Source organism: Peromyscus maniculatus, chromosome 6 (assembly GCF_049852395.1).
Source record: "Peromyscus maniculatus bairdii isolate BWxNUB_F1_BW_parent chromosome 6, HU_Pman_BW_mat_3.1, whole genome shotgun sequence".
NCBI lineage: Eukaryota > Metazoa > Chordata > Mammalia > Rodentia > Cricetidae > Peromyscus > Peromyscus maniculatus.
Window position 1 is genome coordinate 8737383 of NC_134857.1, and position 19513 is coordinate 8756895.

The 19513-nt window shown below is 40.1% G+C and overlaps 1 long non-coding RNA gene across 1 annotated transcript; it reads right to left on the reverse strand.

Moving 5' to 3' along the window:
• Window positions 1–200: 200 nt before the first annotated feature.
• Window positions 201–11208, reverse strand: LOC143273720 (uncharacterized). The gene is made up of 3 exons (XR_013051906.1): window positions 11051–11208; window positions 3724–3837; window positions 201–304 (listed from the first exon to the last, which is right to left on the reverse strand). It is a non-coding gene; the product is annotated as an uncharacterized LOC143273720 (long non-coding RNA).
• Window positions 11209–19513: the final 8305 nt, after the last annotated feature.

Sequence of the window (19513 nt, forward strand, 5' to 3'; positions counted from 1 at the left end):
ACACTTAGTAGCTTTAGATGAACTAACAAGGTGGCTGGAGCCTTGGGGGAAGGAGCTGGTGGCCTGCTGCTGCCAAACTGACAAAGCTACAGTTAGCCCAGTCGTTAATGCCATCAGAGATCTGAGAAGGACAAATTACAGCAGGAAGTATAATGCAGATGGTCTACGTATCAATCAAAATGACAGCGCCTACTCATTTACCTAGATAGTCATCCCAGCCTCCTGTGTTCTCCGTGGCACTGGGGCAGAGGTACCAGGACAGCATCAGTTTTTAGCTGCCAGACCCAGAAGATGAGAGGCTTTCCTGTGGAGGAAGAACATGGTAGTAGTAAGGTGGGCGGGCAGGGACTGACCTTCCTTTGTCTAGGCAAAGCAGAGCAATCAGTTTTCCAGTGTCCTCCTTGTCCACAGTTAAGGCTGAGTCCTGGAGGTAGGTGAGGCATTGGGGCAGTCTTGCTCAGTGGTTAGCATTACCAAAACTCAGGTGGAGTCATCATAGTGCCCCATTTTCTTCTTGGAGACCTTGGGGGTCACTGTTGGAGCTGGGGTCTCTGTCATATTAAGCTTAAACATCTTAAATGTCATATTCAGTAGATCTCTGACAAGTTTGAGGACTATTAAGTAAATCTGAACTAAACCCTTGTTTATTTTTAGTTACTTGCTTTAAGTTATACCTTGAAAACACATACAGTAGGCTAAATAACACTTTTTCCTATAATTAATTACATCAATACTTAGCATGACTACAAATATAGTTATAAGCATATTAAAGAATTGGATCCTTTATGAGGTCACTGACCATTAACTTGCATCTCTTAATTATCTTTAACAGTTTACAATAAGTTAGTAGCTTTATCCCTGTTAAGTTTGGCCTTAAAACAAAATAACACTTTCTGAATTGAAGCTTTTTTAGAATCAAAATAAAACCTTTAACTCATAAACACAGTCCACAGAGACTGGGAACTTTCCTGATCCCTTTACAGTAAACCATTACATAATATAACAGTTTCTTATATGACTCAGTTTACCAGAATAGCTACAGCTTAACCATGTTAGCAAAAACAAGAAGATCAGACACTCATTCTTAAATTAGAATCTGTTAGCCTGAATAGAGATTATGTACCTTTGCCAAAGTATTTAGGTCATTGTCATTCTGCATCATAAGGTAGGAATACATCAGTCTCTGGTGTTTAATGTTTGGTACTCATAGCTGTGGCCCTAACTTTTCAGCCATTTATTTATTTATTTATTTATTTATTTATTTATTTAGTTTGTTTGTTTATCAGGATCATGTGTTTGTTGACTGATTTTTCTCCTCCAGCTCACAAATAATGACATGGAGACTTGTTGTTAAGTAAGAAAGCTCAGCCTTAGTTTAGGATTGTCCCATTAGCTCTTATAACTTAAACTTAAAATCCATATTTTTATTAATCTGTGTTCTACCATGCAGCTTTTACCTCTCTCCCACTCTGTGTGTCTGACTCATTATTTCTGTCTAACGTCTTTCTGTTGTAATTCATGCTCGTAGATTCTTCCTCCTCTTTCTCTGTCTACCCTGAAGTTTCACTTATCCTCCCTGCCTAGGTATTGGCTGTTCAGGCTTTTTATAACAATCACAGCAATACAACTTCACACTGTGCAAATATACCACAACATATATTAATAAAGACACTATAATAAAATGCCTTGTAAATTTTAAATGTCTCAGAGCCTTATAAACTTTAATATTTTTAAAAGATGTCCCTTAAAATATTCAGTTTTTATTTAAATTTTCTGTAAAATGCCAACATTTCCTTTTAAAGAAGTTTAAAATCTCTCAACTGTGTGTTCCTGCAAATCAAAATGAAGCACCTTGTTTCTTTCAAGGGTGAAGACACAGGGCACAACCACAATCTGCACAAGGCAAAACCAAGCTCCAACAGGGCAAACAATTCAGGGTCTCTAAAACCAATGCTATCTGGGTTACTCTTAGGTTACAAAGTTTGTTTGCCAGCCAGGTAAGCTCTTGTGTATGAAAACATGGAGATGCAGTTTTAATATGTCATTGAACAAGTATTGTTTAAAAATCCTATCTTTCATAAACCCTGTTTTCAAAACAGGACAGGAATTATTATACAAAAATCTATCTCAATCCAAAGTATCTTGGAGTCCTGTTGTCTCCACAGTCATCCCATATGTCATGGTTGCCCTTAATCAAGGGGGTGGAGAAGTCATACGACAATCTTTCCTCTTCAACCTTAGCAAAGATGGCTGCCAACAACATGACTACCTAAAGATAGTGGCAGGCCATGTATTGCTTATAAATACTACATGGTTCCTTTAAGATGATCTGTGAACAGACTTTTAACTATCAACCCCATGTTTTAACTTTTTGTTACAGATATTACCGATTCTTAATATACCCAATAAACTTCCAGTCCAATAATTCCTTTAGCTGTTTTGATTTGCTCTTTTCTCCTTGTCATAGCTCTTGACCCTGGACATAGACTTCAAAGGCATGCCTGGGTCTGGGAAAGGGAGAGCCATAACCCAATCACAGAGCCTGTTTTTCAACAAAGTAGACAGTAGCAAAAAACAACGAGAATATTATCCATATCCAAATGATGTTTGAATCCATATTGCATTAGATCCAGTGGTCAGAAAGTGCAGAGGTAAATTCTGAGTCTTGGGCCATCACTGGATGCAACAGTAACAGCTGAGCTATAACCAAGACACACAGAAGTAAGCTCACACATTCAAGGGAGACCAGTCAGGGTCAAACATAGAATGTCAACATTCATTCCTTTAAAACAGACAAAAATTTCCTTACCTCCTCTGGTGCTGTAATTTCAATGGAGTGCTGCCCTGGTAGCTGCCATAGGAAGTAGTTACAGGGCCTGGTGCTTGAGCTGAAGCTCCAGCCACACATGCACACCAGTGCTGCAGCTGCACTGGCCGCAGCTGGGTGCTGCAGGGGGCCTGCCCACGGGCTTCCCGAAGGGGCTGGGAGATTCTTTGCAAAGCTGCCCATGGAGCCCCAGGCCTGACCGTGGACATTGCATTCTGCAACATACTGCCATCAAATCCCATATCCCCAAAGCTCCAGTGTTTCTGGAATGACCTTTGGAGCAGTGTATCAGTCCTTGTTGTTTGTCCCTTCAATCGACCCAAGTCAGGCACAAGACAAGAAACAGAGCCCAAATGACATTTCACAGTTTGAGTCCTCTTGCTTCAGAGGTGACCAATTTGACCAATAGAAACTTAACAGATGGAGACCGTTTCAGTTGCCTCCTGGGACAACCCCTGGTCTGCCTGGCATCTCTGCGCTGAGCCTCTCCAAACTCTAGGTTTGCTCCCCAGTACCCTGGGGTATCTTTGTCTTAGCTATGCAGCCCAAGCATTAAAACCCTGCTGATGAACACCCATGTGCCGGGCCTCCCTGATGTTTTCAAGTATATTGTCCCCTTGTGTCACTAGGGTGCTCCTAAGGCAGATCAGAAGAAAAAAATTGGGGGCTCTGACTGAAATCTAATTAAGACAATTTGACTGAGTCCAAATTTCCAAAAACCAAATGAATATTAGACTTGGTGCCCAGATGGTCTCAGGAGACTACTCCACCACTGACCAACCAGGAGGAATATTCCTGCATCCGGCCTCCCACAAAAAACCTTGCTGCTGGCACAGAGTATATGATGCAGACAAGACACGGACAAGACACAAATAAGACACAGACATGCCTCTCACCTTGCAGCAAGGTGGAGATCAAGGACCCTAACAAGCAAGAAGAGATGGGACAGGGAGATGTCTCTCAGCTGTAGGACCTCCAAATGCTATGGTGTAGAAAACCAGGAGCAAACGCTGAAGTGTTGAAAGATAAAAAAAATTTTATGGCTGGGCCAAATGTGCAGTCTCTTCAAGAGTAGGAGGCTGAGGTGTCCCTGACTAAAAGCAGGGGAACCTTTTTATTGTCAAGCTCAAGCCTGAGATACATAGCAGGTGATTATAAAAGTGAATTGTTTTCGCAGTTAAGTAATTTAGTTAGCTATCAGACAGTTCATGGAACATACCATGAAATAATGGAAACAATTTATGATGTGTAAATCATAAGATTATAAAGAAAGAATAAGTCAAAAGGACAAGTTGACCTTTAGCTTGGGACATGATTAGAGAAAAACACCATAGGGAACAACATGGAAGCAAATCAAATTCTAACATTGTGTTGAACTAGGAAAGGGAAGAAAAGCTGGAGTCAGCTGGCCCTTAGCAATCTGTTTCAGTAGTTTACTTTAAAAACTAGTGAGCCTTGCTCGAATGCCAGACAGCCTGACTCTATATCCATCCTTCCCCCAAATGACCAAATGTATCACTGCCAGGTTCTGGTAGATTACCTCTTTCTCGTAGTAGTAGTCTGAGGACAGAAAGCCTTTCGGTCGCTGAGTAAAGGCAGAGGCTGGGGTGAAGGAACGGGCAGGGACTGCTCTGTTCACACATTCAGTGCTGCTATCAACTGCTCAGCTGGCTTTCCAAAAACAGATGGTGGCCCCCATGACTTCTAAAGTCCCCATCTTCTCACATCCAATCCTGACTTACTATTTTGGAGCTACAACATGACACTGGCTACATTCTCCTAAGTTATAGGACAACCAAATTGCTTAAAATCCACCGGCAAGAGACATGTCTCAGAGGGTGAAGACACTTCCCCCTAAATCTGACCTGGGGTTCCATCCCTGGGACTCACATGGTGGAGGGAGCTGGAGGGAGGGAACAGACTCTTGAACTTCGATTGACCTACACACACACACACACACACACACACACACACACACACACACACACACACTTTAAAACAACATCAATCTCAGACTTACTTTTACTGACTTCAAATTCACTTAAGTAGAAGATAGAAGATAGCTGAGCTTTCTTGGTTATTACAATTTTAAGGCATTTTGCTGATTTTGATAGAAGAAAAATATTTCCCAGTGGTGAAACATGTACAAGAAAGAATGTGACATAAAATATTAGGGCTACATGAGAGCACTGATGAAGTGACAGATGGCAAACTGATTTTTTTTTTTGAATGAGAATTTCAGGACAAATATTCAAGGTCAAAAATTTGGTTATGACTATACAGTCTGGAAGTTCAGAGAGTGATGAACTTTTGGGAATGTTGGACATTCTGAATTACATTTTGTGTAATGTTTCTTACAAACAGAGCAAAGGAGCAGGGTATGCAGTTCAGCTGCTAGGCTGCCTGCCCAGCACTCACAAAGGAAGCCCTGGGTTCGATCCCACCACTGCATATGAACCTAGTGTGGTGACACATGTCCGTAACTCCAGAATCTAGGAGGTAGAGGCCAGCGGAGGGAGAGAGAGGAAGCTAGTCAACCTCTGAAGTCTCTTGTAAATCGAAGCACATTGGCAGGACATGGGTGGTGCAAGGCTATCTGAACTCAGTCAAACAGTCTAGTCTCTGCCCCCTACTGGAGCTGCCCGACGCTGGGCAGGGTCAACTCTGACCTGTGAACTGTAAACACAACATCCCTGCACCTTTTCACCACCTCTGCCGCTTTATCACTCGGGGATGTCTGGATTACGGCAACAATTTCCTCCAGCAGCAATGTAGACACTTAATAGTTTATTAGAATTACCATACTAATACTATTGATATGCTCAAAGTATTTTTTTTTATGATAAACCTTATGTTGATTGAAAGACTTACTCTCTATTGTAAGCAGAAGTTTCTGTCCCACCAGCAACTCCCAAATACCTAGCAGTCACTCCCCAAATTGCCACACAGAAGCTTATATTGCTTATATATGCTCAGCTGGTAGCTTAGGCTTATTGCTGACTGGCTCCTATACTTAAATCAACCCATAATTCTTATTTATGTTTAGCCACATGGCTTGATACCTTTTTTCAGTAGGACATTCTCATCTTGCTTCCTCTGCATCTGGCTGGTGACTCCTGACTCTGCCCTTCCTCTTCCCAGCATTCTCAGTTGGGCCACCCTGCCTATACTTCCTGCCTGGCTACTGGCAAATCAATGTTTTATTAAACCAATTCAAGTGACAAATCTTTTGGTGTACAAAAGAATTATTCCACAGCACTCTATACAGTAAATTCTTCCAAAATTGATTTGGAGAATTTAATTCAATCAAAGTAAATTCTATCCTATTTATTAACAACAAGAGCTACCAAAGAATGTCACTTCTATACTAAAGATGAGAAAAAGCCAGACTATCTGTAAAATCATTACTTTTATTAGACCCATCTGGGTGATGAGCTCACATGACAGCCAAGAATACAGAATTTTAAAAAGTGACAGATCTGCTGGCAGGGGGGAGAGCTGACACAACTTTTCAACTCTTGTAGAAGGTGGGAAGAATAAATGGCTTTCATTAAACAGCAACAACAACAATAACAAAATCAGGTAAAATTATAAATGCTTCCAAAGGATAAGAATTAGTTAATATTTAGAAAAAGTGAGAATGCTCCAAACAATTATTTTCCTTCATTCAGACAGTCTAGCAGATGATTGCAGAAATACTAGGTTATTACTCAGCCACAAAGAACAGAGTTACACCATCTGAAAATGCCATGGAAGTGTATGGAAATTGAAGTCATCATATTAAGTAAAGTGAGTGAGACTCTGAAAGATAAATGGCACGTTTCGTTCATATGTGAAATATAGATTTTTTAAAAATAAAGACATGAAAGTAGAGTAGTCATGTTTGCATGGAGGATACCCAGCAGAGAAGGAGCACATGAAGGCATCAAATCTGATCAAAGCACATTGTATACAGATGTGAAAACATAAAAGTGACGTATGTTAACTATTTTAAAAATTAGAAAATATATCTACAAAGAAGAGGTAAGGAAGAAAAGAAGGGAAATAGTTTAGTTTTCAATTTTAAACTGTATTTGCTAACTTTGTCTATAATCTCATCTCCTCAAACAGCTTATAAATGCCTTGTAAACATCATGAATTTGGTTGCAGATGGCTTCTACTTGAGTGTGTCCCACTAGCGTAGTAAGTAGATGCTTGAGAGACAACTATTTAGTAGTTTTGTAAGTCAAAATTGTAGAAATCTGTTATGTAAGTGAAAGATGAATTGAATGCTCAATGAGATTTTTATATTGTTCTTAGTCTGAGACATGATTTCCTAGCCTTCTCTACATATGATCCCTTTTCGCCTGAGAACATTTTACTCAACCTAGGTATGTTGGTGTGGTAGTTTGAATGAGAGATTCCCCCAACAGAATCACTTATTTGTATCCTTGGACTGGAGTTAGTTCTCCTGTTTAGGGAGGTTGGGGAACCTTTGGGAGGTCACACCTTGTCTGTTTCACTGGGTGGGCTTTGAGAGCTGGTAGCCTGCAACACTTCTAGTTCACTTTCTGCTTTGTGTTTGCTGTTGAAGATGTGATCCCCCAGCTTCCTACTCCAGCCAATGACTGCCCTGCCTCCCCTGCCTCCCCTGCTATTATAGACTCTTCTGCTGGAACCTTAAGTCCAAATGAACTATTTCTGCTTTAAGTTGGTTTTGGTCATGGTATTTTATCACTGCAACAGAAAAATAACTAATATAATTGGTATATAAACTAGATATACAAATAAAACATTTACTAAAATAAATTAGATTTATTTTAAAACAAGTTTTTGGTATACTTGCAGTTTCACCAATTATTAAAGACAAAAGCAACTTTGCATACTAATGAAATGTATATGTTTAATAACTTACATGGAAAATTAAATCTAGACTAAACATTGATAGTGCTGAGCATATCTGCATAAATATGTAATATAGAGTAACAGAAGTACATTTAGGAATATTTTCAAAATCATAGGAAGTTCTGTCCTAATGTCTAGCCCCAATTCACTAAATTTTAAAATGAAACACACCAACAAACCAAAGAACAAATTTGAAGATTAAATGTTCCCCAATGCAACACAATGCCAAGATATTGTACCAAACTGATACTTCCATGCTGAGGAATGACAGTAAGAACATATTAAAACCCCCTTTTTCCATAGTTAAATTATTATGTTTCTGTAGGAGCAGGAAACTTTGTATGTGAAGTAAATACATTGCAACTTTGAGAAGAACAGTTGAGAGATCTGACTTCCAGATGAACTGCCCCACTCTCCAGATTCAGTTCCCAGAGACCCATTCCACCCCCCCCCCAACTCACTGCCCCTCCCCGCTGCTGGACACCTGTCCCCAAGTCCAGTGGACTTCTACTGCTCAGGTGCAGGTCACACCAGTCGGAAGAACAGATGCTGACCACACCAGTTAAAAAAACACCAAAAGACATGCTAGCCACCAGAATTACAGCCCCCAACTTGGAGTCTAGGAGAGACTCACTCCTAGATCAGAGGGCAGGCTAGCTACCAGAAGTCCAGGCTACAATGATCAGAAGGCCAAAGAGGAAACAAACCAAGGGACAAAGAACACACCCTACAAAGACAAACTCAGAAATCGGCACCTAGACAGATAATCATCCCAAACCCAGATGCCCAAATGCCAGTGTAAGAACACAACAACAGCCAGGGCAATATGTTACCCTCAGAGCCCAGCTAGCCTACATCAGCAAGACCTGAGTACTCCAACAGAGCTGAAGCACAAGAAAATGGCCTATAAACCAACTTTATGAAGATGCTAGAGGTCTTTAAAAAAATGAAAAAAATTCCTTAAAGAAATCAAGGAAAAGACAAAAATTAGAGGAAATTAATAAATCTCTTAAAGAATGTCAAGAAATTCAAGAAAAAAAAAAAACAGGTGAAGGAAACTGTTCAAGTCCCGAAAATGGAAATAGAAACAAAAAAGACAACAGAAACTGAGGGAATTCTGGAATGGAAGATCTAAATAAGTGAACAGGAACTATAGATGCAAGTATCACCAACAGAATACATGAGATGTAAAATAGAATCTCGAGTGTTGAAAATAAGGTAGAAGAAATAGATATATTGGTCAAAGAAAATGTTAAATCCAAAAAATTTCTGACACAAAACATCCAGGAAATCTGGGACACTATGATGAAAAGACAAAATTTAAGAATAATAGAAATAGAAGAAGGAGAAGAAACCTAGATCAAATGTCCAGGAAATGTTTTCAACAAAATCATAAAAGAAAAATTTCCTGACATAAAGAAGGAGATACCTAAAAGATACAAGAAGCTTATAAAACACCAAATAGATTGGATCAGAAAAGAAAAATCCCCTCACCACATAATAATCAGAGTACTTAACATACAGAACAAAGAAAGAATATTAAAAGCAGCAAGGGGGCTGGGCGGTGGTGGCGCACGCCTTTAGTCCCAGCACTCGGGAGGCAGAGCCAGGCGGATCTCTGTGAGTTCGAGGCCAGCCTGGGCTACCAAGTGAGCTCCAGGAAAGGCGCAAAGCTACACAGAGAAACCCTGTCTCGAAAAACCAAAAAATAAATAAATAAATAAATAAATAAATAAATAAATAAATAAATAAATAAAAATAAAAGCAGCAAGGGGAAAAAACATATAAAGGCAGACCTATTAGAGTTGCATCCAACTTCTCAATGGAGACTCTAAAAGGCAAAAGGACCTGGACAAATATGTCCTGCAGACTCTAAGAGACTACAGATGCTAGCCTAGACTACTATACCTAGCAAAACTTTCAATCACCATAGATAGAGAAAACAAGATATTCCATGATAGAGTCAAATTTAAACAGTATTTATGCACAAATCCAGCCCTACAGAAGGTACTAGTAGGAAAACTCTAACCCAAGGAGATTAAATACATCCTTGAAAACACAGTCAATAAATAACTTCACACCAGCAGTGTTGGTGAAACACCTTGGATTTATTACGCTATTGATTTTGAATTAACTTTTGGTTTGCACATTCAGAAACTTTCTGATGTTGCTAAATATTTAAGGAATCCCATATTCAATCATGTGACCCTTATTTGGGGTTGTGGCCTGGTGCTTAAGAAGCTGGTGTCTAAGGCAATCTTAGGCAACATAACACCAGATAATCTGTAAGAATCTAGGTATATTTTGATAAAAAATGTTTTTGTTTAGCTCTATGTACAGAAACTACAGAAATTCAAAGTGTTTGGTAAAATAAATGTTGACAGAGTGAGCAAGCTCATACGACAGTACTAGGGTGAAGATGTCATCTGAACTCCAAAGGGCTTTGCACGCCCGCTGTTTCCTCAGCTGCCAAGGAGAGCTGTCAGGGACCACGACTGCATCTCCTTTGGCCTGTTCCAGCGTTCTCTCGACTCTGGTTTCTCTTGCCCTATACCATATGTCTGGGTTATACCCCTGTTGTACATAGTGATTGTTCAGTCTCACAACTAAGGAGCATTCGTTACAAATTTACACTACATTACAAATTACATTCACTACAAATTTACCACTATTTGTTCATTCTATCTTCCAGGTATCTTCCTCTGTGAACATATTGGGCCATATTTTGGGGGGGCATTTACTTATGGACTTTTGTATAATTTATACCTAGCAGCAGGATTTGCACAATTTTAGCCTTACTAGACATAGTAAATCAGTTTCTCAATTTACATTCTCGTGGACTCTATGCGGATTGCGATTCCTTTACATCTCCACCAACACTTGAAATTTTACATGATCCACTTCAGCTTTGTATCTTGCCAAGTTTAAAGCCTTCTTTTCTAATGGTTAAGAAGCTTGATCACCTTTTTTCTAATGACTGGCCATATATTTGCATTGTTTAGGAAGTTCTTCCTCATATCTTTTGCCTATTCCCCCCTTGAATTTTATCATGCATTCTGGTTGATTTGTGGAGGTCTTTCATGTAGTATAACTTTAAATCTTTGCTGAATACCTGTATCACAGGTATTCTCTCTCTTTGTAGATTGCATTTTGACTTGCTTTATAGTATTTTTAAAACCCATTGGAAGATTTACTTAATATTTTAGAAGTTTTCTTTGTGTCTTAGTTTCCTGTCTGCTAATGCTTTACTATTGTGAGTGTGTGTGTGTGTGTGTGTGTGTGTGTGTGTGTGTGTGATTATCATGAGAGAAAAACTAGAATATGCCTTATATTGTTCACCTTATTTCCATGAAAAGCATAATTTAGATATTTAGATCTATTCTTCTGTAGTATTCCTCTGTCAGGAGAAAACTCAGAGTTTTTTGTTATTTTGTAAAAGATCTTCAGAAAAGTAAAACTTCAGTAACCCAAAGGAGGGATTGAAGGGGGAATGAGGAAGGCGGGGGAAAGGAGAGGAATGACAGAAGGAAGGGGAATAGAAACAAGAGAAGGATGAGAGGGAGAGGCAGGGGAGAGAGGGAAGGAGGGAAAGGGGGGAAGATGGAGGGTTACTGAGAGAAGAGTTGGAAAGGAAGGGAGGGAGGGAGGGTAGGCCGGAAGGAATGGTCGGGGAGTAAGGGAGGGCAGGCAGACCAGTGTTATACTTCAGTCTGAGTCTGAAGTCCTTAGAGCTAGGGGATCAGAAGGTTCAAGACTCAGTCTATGTCCAAAAGCCCCCAAAACAGGACTGGGGATGCCTCTGGTCTCAGTATCTGTGACCAAAATCCAGTGAACCAGAAGCTTCATTGTCCAAGGGCAGGAGAATATGGAAGTCCCTGAAAAAGAAAGAGAAGAATTCTTTCTCCCTTTTCCCAGCTGTTCTCCTCAGGTCTTCAAAGTGGCTTGGTGATGCCCACTCACATTTGATAAGAACTTAGGTTCCTCATTAAGTTTCAGATTCAAACAGGACACTTTAATAGATGCACCCAGAAATAATTCTTCACCAGCTATTGGAGCATCCCCTATCCCAGTCAAGGTGACGCATAACCATAGCACTCATTCTTGTACCCATAGGCAAAAAAAGACCCAGAGTGACTGCTGAGCTCTGCTAACTTCCCTTTGTTTATGTCTTTCAACTCATGAGTTAGAGCCTTTATAATTCACTTTTCCGTTGCAACAGTCTGCCCATTATGAACACACGGTGACCATATTCCTTAGCTAGGTGTGGGACTTCACGAACACCTACGCCTTCCATGCTAGGATTTGGTCTGGCTTGAGCTTGCACACGTCTTGTGCATGCTGTTGCATCTGCTGTGAGTTCATGAGTGAAAACCCACTGTTGTATCCAGAAAACACTTTTGGTTGTAATCATTCACTGCCCCTGTCACTTAGAATCTCTGTTCTGCCTCCTCTTTCACAGTGATCCCGCAGTCTCAGCAGGAGGGTGGGTGACATGATTGAACATTCTGTAGTCTCTCCTTCTCTGTTCCTTGGCCAGTTGAGGTTCTCTGTGCTAATGACCATCTTCTGTAAAAAAGCTTCTAATGAAGGTTAGGAGATGCAGTAATCTACAGGTATAATGATAAATCAGTAAGAGTCAGTTTGATACTGTCTTTTTAGTAGAGTAATAGGTAGGTTCTCCCCTAAAGCCTATGACCAATATAGCAAAAAGTTCTTGCCCCCAATATCTGTGGCAAATAGGGGTTGCATTTTGTGGAATGTGCCTTAAATTCAATCAAAAAGCAGTTGATTACTTTCACAATATTTGATCCATTGTTGTATTGGTGGGTGTATCTTGCCAGGTGGGTCATTATTATAGCTCCCAGGGTTTGTATCTGGGTAAGACGGAGGTCTGCTTTTCTCCTCCAGTAAGGTACACACCACCTTCAGACACCATGAAAGCTAGATAGTAAGAATGAAGCTTCCAGGTCAATACCAATTTGATTCTCCATGTTCTATAACTTAAGTGTGTTGTGTCTTCAGCAACAGGGCTTTACTGACAAGTTTGGAGGGCATCCAAGAGCAAAGGCAATGTGCTCTAAATTTAAGAGTCAATCAGACCTCACTGGAAAACACATCCAATAGAGGAAACTTAGTTCTTGGCATTGGGATTTTTACTTGGTATCCTGTGGTTTCTAGTAGGGGCATTATTGCCCTGTTACAGGCTAAGTCCATTTTAACTTTGTTTATATGTTACTTGTTTATATTCTAGGAAACTTCTGCACCATTAGGACTTCATATGAGTGTCAGAAGGTCTTTTGTGTTAGTTATCCCCCCCTGTACTTCATCCTCTGTTTTATTCTCCCGTCCCTTACCCCATTTAGTGGTATGCTCCATTCTCCCACTCTCCTTTGTGCACAGCTTTCTATTTTCCCTCAATTCAAAGCCCCTGACATTGCCCTTTACTAATTTTCTGACCTCTGTGGGTACTGCAAATGAAACATACATGCTTAAATATTCAAAGATAACATCAACAAATGAAAGAAAACATGTGACATCTGTTTTTCAGAATCTGGGCTACCTCACTAAGAATATTTGTTTCCAGCTTCATCCATTTACCTATAAATTCATAATTTTGTTTTTTTCTTAACAGCTGAACCAGATTCCATTGTGTAAATTTTCCACATTTTTACTATTCATTCATTTATTGGATATCTGTGCAGTTTCCATTTCCTGGAAATTGTGAATAAAGCAACTATAAACATAGATGAGGAGGATATAGTAGGGTATAGCAGGATACAACAGAATATGGTATATATATATATGTGGTGGTTTCAATGAGAAGGGCTCCCATAGGGCTCAAAGTGGCCTTTGAGAAGATATGCAACTAGGGTGGAATTTGAGGTTTCATTCCTAGTATTTTTCTCTCTACCTGTGAGCTTGCAGCCATGACATAGGATATAGTGTCTTTTGACTATATGTCCAAGAATGTTATAGCTAGATGCTATGCTAGATCTTTTAGAGGAACTTCCACCTTGATTTCTGTGGTGATTACACCAGTTTGCAATCCTACCAGCAGTGAATAAATTCTCTCCTTTCCCCACATCCACACCAGCATTTGTTGTCTTTTTTTTTTAATATTGGTCATTATGACTGGAATAAGATGAAATCTCAAAGTAATTCTAATTTATACTTCCCCAGTGGCTATGGGTGTTGAACATTAAAAAAACTGTTTCCAGTTACCTTCCTTCCTTCCTTCCTTCCTTCCTTCCTTCCTTCCTTCCTTCCTTCCTTCCTTCCTTCCTTCCTTCCTTCCTTCCCTTCCCTTCCCTTCCCTTCCCTTCCCTTCCCTTCCCTTCCCTTCCCTTCCCTTCCCTTCCCTTCCCTTCCCTTCCCTTCCCTTCCCTTCCCTTCCCTTCCCTTCCTTCCTTCCTTCCTTCCTTCCTTCCTTCCTTCCTTCCTTCCTTCCTTCCTTCCTTCCTCCCTCCCTCCCTCCCTCCCTCCCTCTCTCCCTCCTTTCTTCTTTCTTTCTTTCTTTCTTTCTTTCTTTCTTTCTTTCTTTCTTTCTTTCTTTCTTTCTTTCTTTCTTTCTTTCTTTCAACTCTCTGTTTAGATCCATGTCAAATTTTAAAATTGGTTTTGTTTGTTTGCTTTCTTGATATTTACCTTTTTGAATTCTTTATAATCTCTAGATACTAGCCCTCTGTCAGCTGTATAGCTGGTAAAGATTGCTTTCCATCTCTCAGGCTGTCTGTCCACATGATGGTGCTCACCTTTGTGCAAAGATGCCTTTGGTTCTGTAAGGTCCCATCTGTCAATTATTGGTCTTACTGCCTATGCTACCAGAAAATTGCGATCTGTTCAGAAGTCCTCTCCTGTGCCTGTAAGTTCAAGTATATCCCCTACTTTCTCCTCTGTCAGGTTCAGGGTGTCATGTTTTATGCTGAGGTCCTTGACCTGGTTAGAGTTAAGCTTTGTCCTGGGTGACAGAAAAGGATGTAGGCTCATTCTTACACATGTAGCTGCCCAGTGTGATTTCACCTTTTACACTTAAGTCATAGATGAGAAATTCAACATTGATCTGATTAAGCTTCTTCTAAATAGCTCAATGAGGCTGGGGAGATGCCCCAACAGATAAAAGTACTTGCTGCACACCATGATTCCTGAAGTTCAAATTCCCAGAACCCATGTTAAAACAAACAAACAAACAAACAAACAAACAAACAAGCATTGAGGTCTTTCTGTAACCACATCTCCAGGAATGGAGAGACAGGGATCCCTGGAACAATAAGGATAGCCAGAGTAGCTGAAGCAGTGAGCTGTGAGGTCCAGTGTGGATTCAATGTGCAAAGTGGAAAGTGATCAAGGAAGACACCCCAGCATCAGCCTCAGGCCTCCCCAGGCATTTCACCTACATGCATGCACACATTCACACACACACACACACACACACACACACACACACACACACACACACGAGCCCACACATGTGAACATGCATATACATTTAAGTACATACACACACACATACATAAAAATTAAATAGCCAGTTTCTCTGATGGTTATTTATTATACACAAATTGATATGTTCACTGTCTCTTTTTAATAGCCTGCCTCATGCTCATACGACACTAATTTACCTCTTGTTTTAAAATATACTTGGACACTTAGATTGTTGCGTAGGAAACTCTCTTTCTCTAATTATTCTTTTCTCCAAATGCCATGAGTAGCTCCATCTGTTTGTTTTTTATATTAAGTTACATATAATTTTTAAGGTACATAAATCATTCCATACAGCTTTTCAAAGTGATGGATATTCTCGGTAAGAAACTCTCACAGGTGGAAAATCCTTCAAAAATATCAATAATTTGGAAAATGTGAAAACCATATTAACATATACATTTGATGTTAAAATAATTATAAATTGTATTTGGTTAAATATGTAAAAGATTCTTTTGGGCTAATTTCTGGATTGAAGGCCAAGGGTAGCTAGATTAATTTTTCACTGAATGTTCTTTTTATATTTAAATTTTGTGATGTGCATGTTGCATATACAAATGAAAGATTTCAGTAATAAAATAATAGCTGAAGGCTTGTTTCCCACTTTTAAAATTTATTCGTTGGTAATTTCACATACTCCACAATGAGTTTAAATCATTTCCACCCCTAAATCCCTTTTCTAATTCTTCCCAGACCCATTGCATCCTCTTCAAATTTCCTTTTTAAACTTTCCCCCTTTTCTTTCTCCCTCTTCCTGTAATGGGTAGCTGTTCCAGCTTTGACCTGGAAGTACTGCCCCCATTGAGGCTTCTGGTAACTGTCACACCTGCCTATGGCCTGCCCCTGAGGCGGGGCTGGGACAGGAGCCCTTAAGATCCGAGATCTGGATGTGCTGGCTCTCTTGGTTCCTGGTAATCCTGGATGTTGGATGGTAGACGGAGCAGAGCTCTCTGGAGAACACCGCTGGACTGTGCTTCACCTCTCCTGGACCCTATAATCTATTCCTTTACTTGTTGTAAGTTACCCCAAAATAAACCTCCCTTTTAACTACATGGAGTTGCCTTAATACTTTCACCCATATCTTCCCCTCATTCTTCTTTTATAATCACTGGGATCAATTAGTGCTGTTTTTATGTGAATGAGTGTGGAGTCATACACTGGAACCTAAGAAACTCACCAGGGGTCACATTCCTGATTGAACTGTCTCTCTCCCACAGGTACCATAAACTGCCAATAGTTCCTCAGCCTGAGGTGTGGTCAATAGTTTCCCATGATCCCCTCTCTTATCCATGATGGAATGCTACCTGGCTTGATCTTATGCCGGTAGTCAGGTGGCTGTGAGTTCTTGAGAACAGCAGGCCTGTCAGAAGACACTGCTTTGAAGCAATTCCCTCCTAATTCCTTACCCATTTTCTACCTGTTCTGAATCACCCTGAATGTTATACATGGAGAGAATTTTACTAATTCCAGATCACATGGCTAACAGTGAAGGCCAGAGAGGATGCTCTCATCTTACAATTACAAATTGGCTGGGGGGTGGGGGGTGGGGGGTGGGTTTGCTGGACCTGGATCGAAATCACAGGTGGCAGAGGGGATACTCTTCAGGGCTGCTCTTTGGCAGTTGCTGTTTCCCACAGTGTTTGACTGAAGTGAGTCACAGCAGCATGGGAGCAGGTGTTGCCCCCCAGAGTTACAACAGCTCTCCAGTAGGCTTCAGGTATCAGAATCACTATCTCCACAAGTGTTACAACTTTTCTTTGAGTCTGGTACCAGATTCCTTACTCCTTGGCAGGAACTGGCATTGCAGCTCTCAGATATGCTCTCTAGAACTCTTCCAGCAACTCTGTTCTTTATAGCCTTCTACACATCTTCATACTCATCCCTCTATCCTCCCCACCCCCTGGCCCCCATTACTAATGCCTTGGTCCTAGTCTGGCTGCTTTCTTACTCTGTTCAGTTGTCTCTTCCTTCTGTGCCAGGCAAGATGCCAAGAACCTTGACGTGTTTAAAGCTCACCCCAGTGTCTATTCAGCTCCACTCATTCCTCCTCTGGAAAGTGACCACTTCCTGTGCCATTTTGCTGCTTGGCTGTCAACTGCTCAACTGTCGTTGCTTCTGCCTCTGCTGTTAATCCCCTATGTCTACTGCTAGAGAGCTTATATTTACATTCTGCAGTGACTCTCCTTCTTTGAACACCCAACATTTGGCACCCAATGTGGGGCTCAGAGAAGAAAGGGATTCAGACACTCTAGGGCTGGAGGTAAAGTATGCTCAGGGCAGGTGGTACTCCAGGATAGGGCAGGGACATAGGAAATTCCCCACCTCAGGAGCAGCAGTATATGCAGTTACTAACATGTTGATTATGAGGAAATGGAATGAATGTGATCACAAATCAGGCCACAGAGCTTTTAGTTAAAAGGCATTGTTACTGGTTTCAGGCAATTTCTTATGGCCAGTTAAAACTGGTGGTATGGAAGCAAGTGTTGTAAGGAGAGCTCATCAGAGAAGGGAACCTATACCAGGAAAGATTTGGTCTTTATGTAATTTGATCTCAAATGCTCTGGAGCGGCTACTGAGTGAGGTGTCACAGAAAGTTCACTTCAACATGGAACAGGGAAGTAAAAAAGAAAACATTCAGGCTAGAAATTGTCAGTCAGCAGAGGAGAATGTTTTCTCATGGGAACATAGAAATGCTGTTTCAGAGAAAGAAGAAAGTCAGGAGGGTCAAGATAATGGAGATGACACTCCTCTTTCTTTAGATGAAACAGACTTAGAAATGAGAAAGATTCAAACACTGGCTGCAGAACTGCAAGAATTAAGGATACAAATGGAAAAACTCCAGGGTGGGGGGAGGGAAATAACAGAAATTAAGAAAGGATTCTTCCCAGTAGAAATAAGGGAAGAAAAAGAAATTTAAAAATCTTCTCAGTAAAAAGGAGGGAAGAATTTAATCAAAGGCCTACAGTAACACCTTATGAAAGAATAGAGGCCATGACAAGACTCACCTGTGATGATGCTATTTCAGAAACTTGCTGAAAGAATCTTAAGAATTCATCAGATGATTGGATTGATTGTTGCCATGGTAATGGGAATTATTATATTGATATTACTACTGTGACAGCTGGATTGGCCCTTCATAAGGAAATCCAGGCTGTTGAGCTTATCAAAGACTGGCATAAACATTCTGAAGAACTTTGGGATCAGCAAAATAAAATAGATGATGAGGTAGTTAATAAAATAGCTGATTTAAGACAAGATGTAATCCTAATGGGAGATCAGCTAGAGACATTGAGAGAGCAAATTAAATTAAAATGTGATCAGAATATTATATCTTATTGTATTATACCTTCAAGGTTTAATGAAAGCAAGTATGATTGGGAAAGGGTTAAAATATATTTTTTGGTCACCCTAATTCTTCTCAAATGACTTATGATTTACAACAAGAAATTAAGAAAACCTTTCCAAATAAGTTAACTATAGCTTCATTTAATCCTATGCATCATTTAAATGATTTCTTATTTTGGCAATTGTTATACTGTTTTTTGTTGTAATAATTTTACTGGCTTTAAAATGTATTCTGGCTTATTTACATAGACTGCTAGAGTCAGGCAGTGGTGGCACAAGCCTTTAATCTGAGCACTCGGGAGGTAGAGTCAGGTGGACCTTTGTGAGTTCAAGGCCAGCCTGGTCTACAGAGCAAGATCCAGGAAAGGCACAAAGCTACACAGAGAAACCCTGTCTCGAAAAACAAACAAACAAACAAACAAACAAACAACAACAACAAAAGACTGTGAGACATGATAGAGAAAAGGCTGTCTTCACTGTGTGGCTACATAATCTTCAATGTAATTAAAACAGCTTAAAGCTTAAACAAAAGGGAGAAATGTAGTGGGAATCTAGTAGAGTCATTATATCTAGTGTAAACATTATAATGTAAGTTATTTCTTACTGTATCTAGGGTAACAGTAGAATGTATTAGTGTTTGTTGGAGGTACCTAGACCTTGAAGAAATCATAGTAGAGAAGAGTGATTGTTTTCTATGATTTATGGGGTTGTTTTTCTGAGGAAGTTTTCCATCCATTGCATGGCTTTTGTCACATGACTGACTATCTAGGCATACTTGGAGGTATTGAATTATTGGGTACTGCAAACAGTACACAATAAAGACTAAAGTTACAGGGCTGTGATGGTTTCCTTCAGAGAACATATAGAATAGACCAAGGGGGCTTTGGTATGAGGAACTTGTGCCCCAAACACAACCTTTGTGTACAATCAATAAATATGCTTCTGAATGGAGGTTTGAGGTTCAGTTCACAGAAACAG